The sequence below is a fragment of the Oncorhynchus mykiss genome, chromosome 14 (genome assembly GCF_057628025.1).
Source record: "Oncorhynchus mykiss isolate SJ-2025 chromosome 14, ASM5762802v1, whole genome shotgun sequence".
In the NCBI taxonomy this organism is placed as follows: Eukaryota; Metazoa; Chordata; class Actinopteri; order Salmoniformes; family Salmonidae; genus Oncorhynchus; species Oncorhynchus mykiss.
In genome coordinates, this window is record NC_143035.1 from 39,725,001 (window position 1) to 39,735,296 (window position 10,296).

Here is a 10,296-nt window from a genome sequence, read left to right on the forward strand (position 1 = left end):
ACATAGTTGGTTTTAATGCAGAGCGTTCGATTTGCCTGCTGGGGGGGAGGGCAGAGAGACCAGAACTACACATTTCCCATTATTCTACATTTACCTCTATTATCAGAGTTATACAACAAGTAGGCCTCGCTGAATGCTTTTCATGATCAGTGAACATCAATTGATCATGTATTTTTCAGATGTGTGCCAGTAGCCTATCCATTTGGCACGTAGCTAGCTAGCTAGCCAGCTAAGCAAACAACATGTGTCATTTAGCTTGCTTCATCAGAGATGAAGGTTTTATGGAAAGATCATGTTCGTCGGACTACTGTCATCACCACTATAGATGACAAGCAAATCAAAAACATTATTTGGACAAAAAACACCATTCTCAAAAGTCCCCGCAAATGCAATTACGCATGTAATGCTTTTATTATGAAGGCGCATTTTTAATGGTGAAAAGGATCTTCCCCCAAACTGGAAACTCACATGCTGTTTATGTATACCAGTTAGGCTCTGCACCCCTCGTAAAGCGGATTCATGTGCTTCATTTTAACAAGTTATTTGGCTACTTTAGCTGTGATACAAACCTTATCAAAAACATATAGGCCTATGGACTAGTCTACATGAGGTGTGATACTAACCTTATCAAAAACATATAGGCCTATGGACTAGTCTACATGAGGTGTGATACTGACCTTATCAAAAACATATAGGCCTATGGACTAGTCTACATGAGGTGTGATACTAACCTTATCAAATACATATAGGCCTATGGACTAGTCTACATGAGGTGTGATACTAACCTTATCAAATACATATAGGCCTATGGACTAGTCTACCTGAGGTGTGATACTAACCTTATCAAATACATATAGGCCTATGGACTAGTCTACATGAGGTGTGATACTAACCTTATCAAATACATATAGGCCTATGGACTAGTCTACATGAGGTGTGATACTAACCTTATCAAATACATATAGGCCTATGGACTAGTCTACATGAGGTGTGATACTAACCTTATCAAATACATATAGGCCTATGGACTAGTCTACATGAGGTGTGATACTAACCTTATCAAATACATATAGGCCTATGGACTAGTCTACATGAGGTGTGATACTAACCTTATCAAATACATATAGGCCTATGGACTAGTCTACATGAGGTGTGATACTAACCTTATCAAATACATATAGGCCTATGGACTAGTCTACATGAGGTGTGCGACTATTATTTTTTTAAGTCACCAAAAAAAGGCACGCCCTGTTTCTTGCCTTACTTCACACAAGCTGGCCATAATTCACAAGTGATAGGCTAATATTGTCACCCATCGGACTGTTCTTGATTTAATCTTGTCTTTTCCATATACTAAATGATACATGTGTGACATTTGTTTTGATTTTGAATGGATCATTTATCATCCACCCGTCTTGAAACGGGGTCAGGTGAAGAGGAAAGAAATAAGTAATCTATGCATTTAAATAGCGAAGGGAACACGTTTTTTTCCGTGGTTCATTTTTTATGCCAGGTAGGCTATACTCCTGTTGTAAAGCAATGTGCTTAATACTAGGAAAGTTGAGAAATAAACATAGTAGGCCTAGCCTATAGAAAGCTGATGGGATCCTCCTCTTTTTAATAGAGGCCATCGAAACTCTGTTTTCTACCGCAACCTCATAGCCGTTAGAAATGTTGCGCAACATTAGCTCATGGGCTCTCATAAAGCGTTTTGATTAGAGTTTCGATTACATTTGCATTGATATCAGAGTGATTAGAGGGACAATAGAGTGCCGAGTACCAGGCAGTTAGCAAATTTGGTAGGCTACTAATGACCATCAGCAGCATTAGAGCTTAGAGAAGCATGGTTACCGCGACCAAACGGTCTGGACTCGTGACCGCCGGTGTAGCGGTAATACAGTTACCATAACAGCCCTATTGGCACCCTTTTACATTTTCCACATTTTGTTGTGTTACAGTCTGAATTTAAAATGGATTATAATTTATATTTGGTGTCACTGATCTACACACAATACCCCATAATGTCAAAACTGAATTTTGTTTGACTCAAAGCTTTAATCTCAGCCAAAGTGATTTTACAAAGTATTGACTCAAGGGTATGAATACTTATTTAAATTAGCTTAATTTAATTTTCTATAAATAAAAAAATAAATACAAATCTAAATACAGGTTTTCACTTTGTCAATATGAGGTATTGTGTGAGGAATTCGGGCTGTAACACAACACAATGTGGAATAAGTCCAGGGGAAGGAATACTTTCTGAAGGCCACTATACGTTGGTTGGTGATAAACATACCACTATGTTCAGCCAACTGTAATGTGAAATGTGTAGTTGTGACTGTGCTCTTCAAGAGTGGGTGATATTACAACCGAATAGATAACATGTATTACACAATCCCTTGAAAACGATGCACAGTTGTCAATGGTTTTAGCTGAGCTGGGGGTCTTCTTGCCCCCAACGGGCAAATCGAACGCTCTGCACCTTATTGTGACGTTTTATTGATAACGAACTACACTCAATATTAAACAAAAAGTTGTATTGATAATGACCTATACTCAATATTAAACTAAAAGATGTATTGATAATGACTTATATTCAATATTAAACTAAAAGATGTATTGATAATGACCTATACTCAATATTAAACTAAAAGATGTATTGATAATGACCTATACTCAATATTAAACTAAAAGATGTATTGATAATGACTTATACTCAATATTAAACTAAAAGATGTATTGACAATGACCTATACTCAATATTAAACTAAAATATGTATTGATAATGACTTATACTCAATATTAAACTAAAAGATGTATTGATAATGACTTATACTCAATATTAAACTAAAAGATGTATTGATAATGACCTATACGCAATATTAAACTAAAAGATGTATTGATAATGACCTATACTCAATATTAAACTAAAAGATGTATTGATAATGACCTATACTCAATATTAAACTAAAAGATGTATTGATAATGACCTATACTCAATATTAAACTAAAAGATGTATTGATAATGACTTATACTCAATATTAAACTAAAAGGTGTATTGATAATGACTTATACTCAATATTAAACTAAAAGACGTATTGATAATGACTTATACTCAATATTAAACTAAAAGATGTATTGATAATGACTTATACTCAATATTAAACTAAAATATGTATTGATAATGACCTATACTCAATATTAAACTAAAAGATGTATTGATAATGACTTATACTCAATATTAAACTAAAAGATGTATTGATAATGACTTATACTCAATATTAAACTAAAAGATGTATTGATAATGACTTATACTCAATATTAAACTAGAAGATGTATTGATAATGACCTATACTCAATATTAAACTAAAAGATGTATTGATAATGACTTATATTCAATATTAAACTAAAAGATGTATTGATAATGACCTATACTCAATATTAAACTAAAAGATGTATTGATAATGACCTATACTCAATATTAAACTAAAAGATGTATTGATAATGACTTATACTCAATATTAAACTAGAAGATGTATTGATAATGACTTATACTCAATATTAAACTAAAATATGTATTGATAATGACTTATACTCAATATTAAACTAAAATATGTATTGATAATGACCTATACTCAATATTAAACTAAAAGATGTATTGATAATGACTTATACTCAATATTAAACTAAAAGATGTATTGATAATGACTTATACTCAATATTAAACTAAAATATGTATTGATAATGACTTATACTCAATATTAAACTAAAAGGTGTATTGATAATGACTTATACTCAATATTAAACTAGAAGATGTATTGATAATGACCTATACTCAATATTAAACTAAAAGATGTATTGATAATGACTTATACTCAATATTAAACTAAAAGATGTATTGATAATGACTTATACTCAATATTAAACTAGAATATGTATTGATAATGACTTATACTCAATATTAAACTAAAAGATGTATTGATAATGACCTATACTCAATATTAAACTAAAGGTTGTATTGATAATGACCTATACGCAATATTAAACTAAAATATGTATTTATAATGACCTATACTCAATATTAAACTAAAAGATGTATTGATAATGACCTATACTCAATATTAAACTAAAAGATGTATTGATAATGACCTATACTCAATATTAAACTAGAAGATGTATTGATAATGACCTATACTCAATATTAAACTAAAATATGTATTGATAATGACTTATACTCAATATTAAACTAAAAGGTGTATTGATAATGACTTATACTCAATATTAAACTAAAAGATGTATTGATAATGACTTATACTCAATATTAAACTAAAAGATGTATTGATAATGACTTATACTCAATATTAAACTAAAATATGTATTGATAATGACCTATACTCAATATTAAACTAAAAGATGTATTGATAATGACTTATACTCAATATTAAACTAAAAGATGTATTGATAATGACTTATACTCAATATTCAACTAAAAGATGTATTGATAATGACTTATACTCAATATTAAACTAGAAGATGTATTGATAATGACCTATACTCAATATTAAACTAAAAGATGTATTGATAATGACTTATATTCAATATTAAACTAAAAGATGTATTGATAATGACCTATACTCAATATTAAACTAAAAGATGTATTGATAATGACCTATACTCAATATTAAACTAAAAGATGTATTGATAATGACTTATACTCAATATTAAACTAGAAGATGTATTGATAATGACTTATACTCAATATTAAACTAAAATATGTATTGATAATGACTTATACTCAATATTAAACTAAAATATGTATTGATAATGACCTATACTCAATATTAAACTAAAAGATGTATTGATAATGACTTATACTCAATATTAAACTAAAAGATGTATTGATAATGACTTATACTCAATATTAAACTAAAAGATGTATTGATAATGACTTATACTCAATATTAAACTAAAAGGTGTATTGATAATGACTTATACTCAATATTAAACTAGAAGATGTATTGATAATGACCTATACTCAATATTAAACTAAAAGATGTATTGATAATGACTTATACTCAATATTAAACTAAAAGATGTATTGATAATGACCTATACTCAATATTAAACTAAAAGATGTATTGATAATGACTTATACTCAATATTAAACTAAAAGATGTATTGATAATGACTTATACTCAATATTTAACTAAAATATGTATTGATAATGACCTATACTCAATATTAAACTAAAAGATGTATTGATAATGACTTATACTCAATATTAAACTAAAAGATGTATTGATAATGACTTATACTCAATATTAAACTAGAATATGTATTGATAATGACTTATACTCAATATTAAACTAAAAGATGTATTGATAATGACTTATACTCAATATTAAACTAAAAGATGTATTGATAATGACCTATACTCAATATTAAACTAAAATATGTATTGATAATGACTTATACTCAATATTAAACTAAAATATGTATTGATAATGACTTATACTCAATATTAAACTAAAAGATGTATTGATAATGACTTATACTCAATATTAAACTAGAAGATGTATTGATAATGACTTATACTCAACACTAAACTAAAAGTTGTATTGATAATGACCTATACTCAACACTAAACTAAAAGTTATTTTAAAGTTACATTCTATTGATAAGACAGTATTGAATTATTTTTGGAGGAAACAAGTTTAATAACATAAAAAAAAGAGAAATAAGGCAAAATAACAAAACGGGTCAAATTTGTTTGTCTTATTTACTATAAGGAAGTAGTCCGATATGACTGCTATTCCCTCCAACACATATAAAACCGAGAGAAAACAGATAAGACTGGAAATAGATCATATCTGAGACTCTGAATTGCCAGGCATTAAAATAAGGCTGTCATTACAGGAACGAACGGGAGTCAATGTTTAACCAGAGAGATGTGTAATACCCATGTTCTGTATCCTGTCATAAATTCAGATTATGAAAGCAACGCTTTGCGTACATGCGCCATTGCTCGTTCTAAATTAATGACGTACATGCTTACAGTATAAATACAAAATGTGTAATTTACATGTTAAAAACTGTCCAAACTGTCCAGTAACCAGCAGGTAGCCTAGGTTAGAGAGTTGGGCCGGTAACCGAAAGGTTGCTAGAACAGATCCTTGAGCTGACAAGGTATAAATCTGTCGTTCTGCCCCTGAACAAGGCAGTTAACCAACCCACTGTTCCACGGTAGGCCGCCATTGTAAAATAAGAATTTGTTCTGAACTGACTTGCCTAGTTAAATTGATTAATTTGTTATTCTCCAAGAGGAGTGTATCAACGATGACGCTCAATTAGAACTACTATGTTTATCTACTGTATCACAGAACAATCCCACAATCCACCACATGACGATGGCCAGAGTATTACTCACCCACTAAAACTCTAATGACCTTATTCACATTACTCTGAATATTACTCTCCCACTAAAACCACAATGACCTTATTCACATTACCCTGAATATTACTCTCCCACTAAAACCACAATGACCTTATTCACATTACCCTGAATATTACTCTCCCACTAAAACCCCAATGACCTTATTCACATTACCCTGAATATTACTCTCCCACTAAAACCACAATGACCTTATTCACATTACTCTGAATATTACTCTCCCACTAAAACCCCAATGACCTTATTCACATTACTCTGAATATTACTCTCACACTAAAACCACAATGACCTTATTCACATTACTCTGAATATTACTCTCCCACTAAAACCACAATGACCTTATTCACATTACTCTGAATATTACTCTCCCACTAAAACCCCAATGACCTTATTCACATTACTCTGAATATTACTCTCCCACTAAAACCACAATGACCTTATTCACATTACCCTGAATATTACTCTCCCACTAAAACCCCAATGACCTTATTCACATTACCCTGAATATTACTCTCACACTAAAACCACAATGACCTTATTCACATTACTCTGAATATTACTCTCCCACTAAAACCACAATGACCTTATTCACATTACTCTGAATATTACTCTCCCACTAAAACCACAATGACCTTATTCACATTACTCTGAATATTACTCTCCCACTAAAACCCCAATGACCTTATTCACATTACCCTGAATAGTACTCTCCCACTAAAACCACAATGACCTTATTCACATTACTCTGAATATTACTCTCCCACTAAAACCCCAATGACCTTATTCACATTACTCTGAATATTACTCTCCCACTAAAACCACAATGACCTTATTCACATTACCCTGAATAGTACTCTCCCACTAAAACCCCAATGACCTTATTCACATTACCCTGAATATTACTCTCCCACTAAAACCACAATGACCTTATTCACATTACCCTGAATATTACTCTCCCACTAAAACCACAATGACCTTATTCACATTACCCTGAATATTACTCTCCCACTAAAACCACAATGACCTTATTCACATTACCCTGAATATTACTCTCCCACTGAAACCACAATGACCTTATTCACATTACTCTGAATATTACTCTCCCACTAAAACCCCAATGACCTTATTCACATTACCCTGAATATTACTCTCCCACTAAAACCACAATGACCTTATTCACATTACCCTGAATATTACTCTCCCACTAAAACCCCAATGACCTTATTCACATTACTCTGAATATTACTCTCCCACTAAAACTACAATGACCTTATTCACATTACCCTGAATATTACTCTCCCACTAAAACCCCAATGACCTTATTCACATTACCCTGAATATTACTCTCCCACTAAAACCACAATGACCTTATTCACATTACCCTGAATATTACTCTCCCACTAAAACCCCAATGACCTTATTCACATTACCCTGAATATTACTCTCCCACTAAAACCCCAATGACCTTAACCACATTACTCTGAATATTACTCTCCCACTAAAACCCCAATGACCTTATTCACATTACCCTGAATATTACTCTCCCACTAAAACCACAATGACCTTATTCACATTACCCTGAATATTACTCTCCCACTAAAACCACAATGACCTTATTCACATTACCCTGAATATTACTCTCCCACTAAAACCACAATGACCTTATTCACATTACCCTGAATATTACTCTCCCACTAAAACCACAATGACCTTATTCACATTACTCTGAATATTACTCTCCCACTAAAACCCCAATGACCTTATTCACATTACTCTGAATATTACTCTCCCACTAAAACCACAATGACCTTATTCACATTACCCTGAATATTACTCTCACACTAAAACCACAATGACCTTATTCACATTACCCTGAATATTACTCTCACACTAAAACCACAATGACCTTATTCACATTACCCTGAATATTACTCTCCCACTAAAACCCCAATGACCTTATTCACATTACTCTGAATATTACTCTCCCACTAAAACCACAATGACCTTATTCACATTACCCTGAATATTACTCTCACACTAAAACCACAATGACCTTATTCACATTACCCTGAATATTACTCTCACACTAAAACCACAATGACCTTATTCACATTACCCTGAATATTACTCTCCCACTAAAACCCCAATGACCTTATTCATATTACCCTGAATATTACTCTCCCACTAAAACCACAATGACCTTATTCACATTACTCTGAATATTACTCTCCCACTAAAACCACAATGACCTTATTCACATTACTCTGAATATTACTCTCCCACTAAAACCCCAATGACCTTATTCACATTACCCTGAATATTACTCTCCCACTAAAACCACAATGACCTTATTCACATTACCCTGAACATTACTCTCCCACTAAAACCCCAATGACCTTATTCACATTACCCTGAACATTACTCTCCCACTAAAACCCCAATGACCTTATTCACATTACTCACAAATCACATCAATACATCCAAGTGAAAAAGAAAACAAAAATTATTCTAATGAACACAAACAAAGTGTTCAAAGCTCAGACTTACCGGCCCACGTTCCTTAGTCGGGTATAGACAGACAGAGAGAGAGATAGCCAGGTAACAGGTGGTTGTTCTAGAGGGATGTGGAGAGAACTGAACTGGAGTCTAGGTGAGACCTTAGCCTGCTGCTGTGACTACTGCTCTCTCTCTCCCTCTCTCTTGTGATTATCTCCTCTCCTTTAGGCTGTAAATGTTAATGATTAGCACACATTGAGAAACACAGTGAACAACATGGCCTGGATGGACAGATGCAGCAGCCTCCTTACAGTGTGTGTGTGTGTGTGTGTGTGTGTGTGTGTGTGTGTGTGTGTGTGTGTGTGTGTGTGTGTGTGTGTGTGTGTGTGTGTGTGTGTGTGTGTGTGTGTGTGTGTGTGTGTTTGTGTGTGGTGTGTGTGTATGTGTGCACCCATGCTAAAGACAGCTAGGTGTAGCCTATAGCATACGGACAGCCAGGAGCATAGGTGAGGAGTCTCGTGCAGTAAAGTAAAATGCTGATAACACACAGTAACCAGGCTACAGTAACCAGGCTACAGTAACCAGGCTACAGTAACCAGAATACCATAGTCTCAGCATCAGAGGAACTACAAACAAACCTTGTTTCTCTCTTTAAATGTTATCCTAGTGGAAAAAAACCCAACAGGGACAAGTTCAGACACTACTACAGGCATAGAGAAGAATGACAGTCTTTCTCCCCATCTCTCTTTCTAAACAGTGAAAGCGTCCATCCCCTCTCCTCCCTCCCTTGATCTCTACATCCCCGCTACATGTACTAGACGATAGTGTGACATGTTGTTGGGTCACTCACCCGTGTCTGAGCGATGATACATTGCATACCAGCGTAGCAGAACCTACTGGAACCTTCTGTTATCCAGCGAGGAGCCCCCTCCCTCAGAGCAGAACCTCCTGAAACTCTCTGTTATCCAGCGAGGAGCTCCCTCCCTCCAAACAGAACCTACTGAAACTCTCTGTTGTCCAGCGAGGAGCCCCCTCCCTCAGAGCAGAACCTACTGGAACCTTCTGTTATCCAGCGAGGAGCTCCCTCCCTCCAAACAGAACCTACTGAAACTCTCTGTTGTCCAGCGAGGAGCTCCCTCCCTCCCTCCCTCCCTCCCTCCCTCCCTCCCTCCCTCCCTCCCTCCCTCCCTCCCTCCCTCCCTCCCTCCCTCCCTCCCTCCCTCCCTCCAAACAGAACCTACTGAACCCCTCTGTTGTCCAGCGAGGAGCTCCCTCCCTCCCTCCCTCCCTCCCTCAGAGCAGAACCTACTGAAACCCTCTGTTGTCCAGCGAGGAGCTCCCTCCCTCC

The 10,296-nt window shown here is 34.3% G+C and overlaps 1 protein-coding gene across 2 annotated transcripts in view; it reads right to left on the reverse strand.

Moving 5' to 3' along the window:
* cdhr2 (cadherin related family member 2) overlaps nt 1-9,302 on the reverse strand; it is a 47,696-nt gene extending 38,394 nt beyond the window's left edge. Inside the window, exon 1 of one of the 2 annotated variants that reach the window (XM_090198911.1) lies at nt 9,000-9,302. The gene's annotated coding sequence lies outside the window, so the exon portion shown is untranslated. The remainder of the gene's footprint in view (nt 1-8,999) is intronic. The other variant, XM_090198912.1, reaches the window with a different exon arrangement.
* Nucleotides 9,303-10,296: the final 994 nt, after the last annotated feature.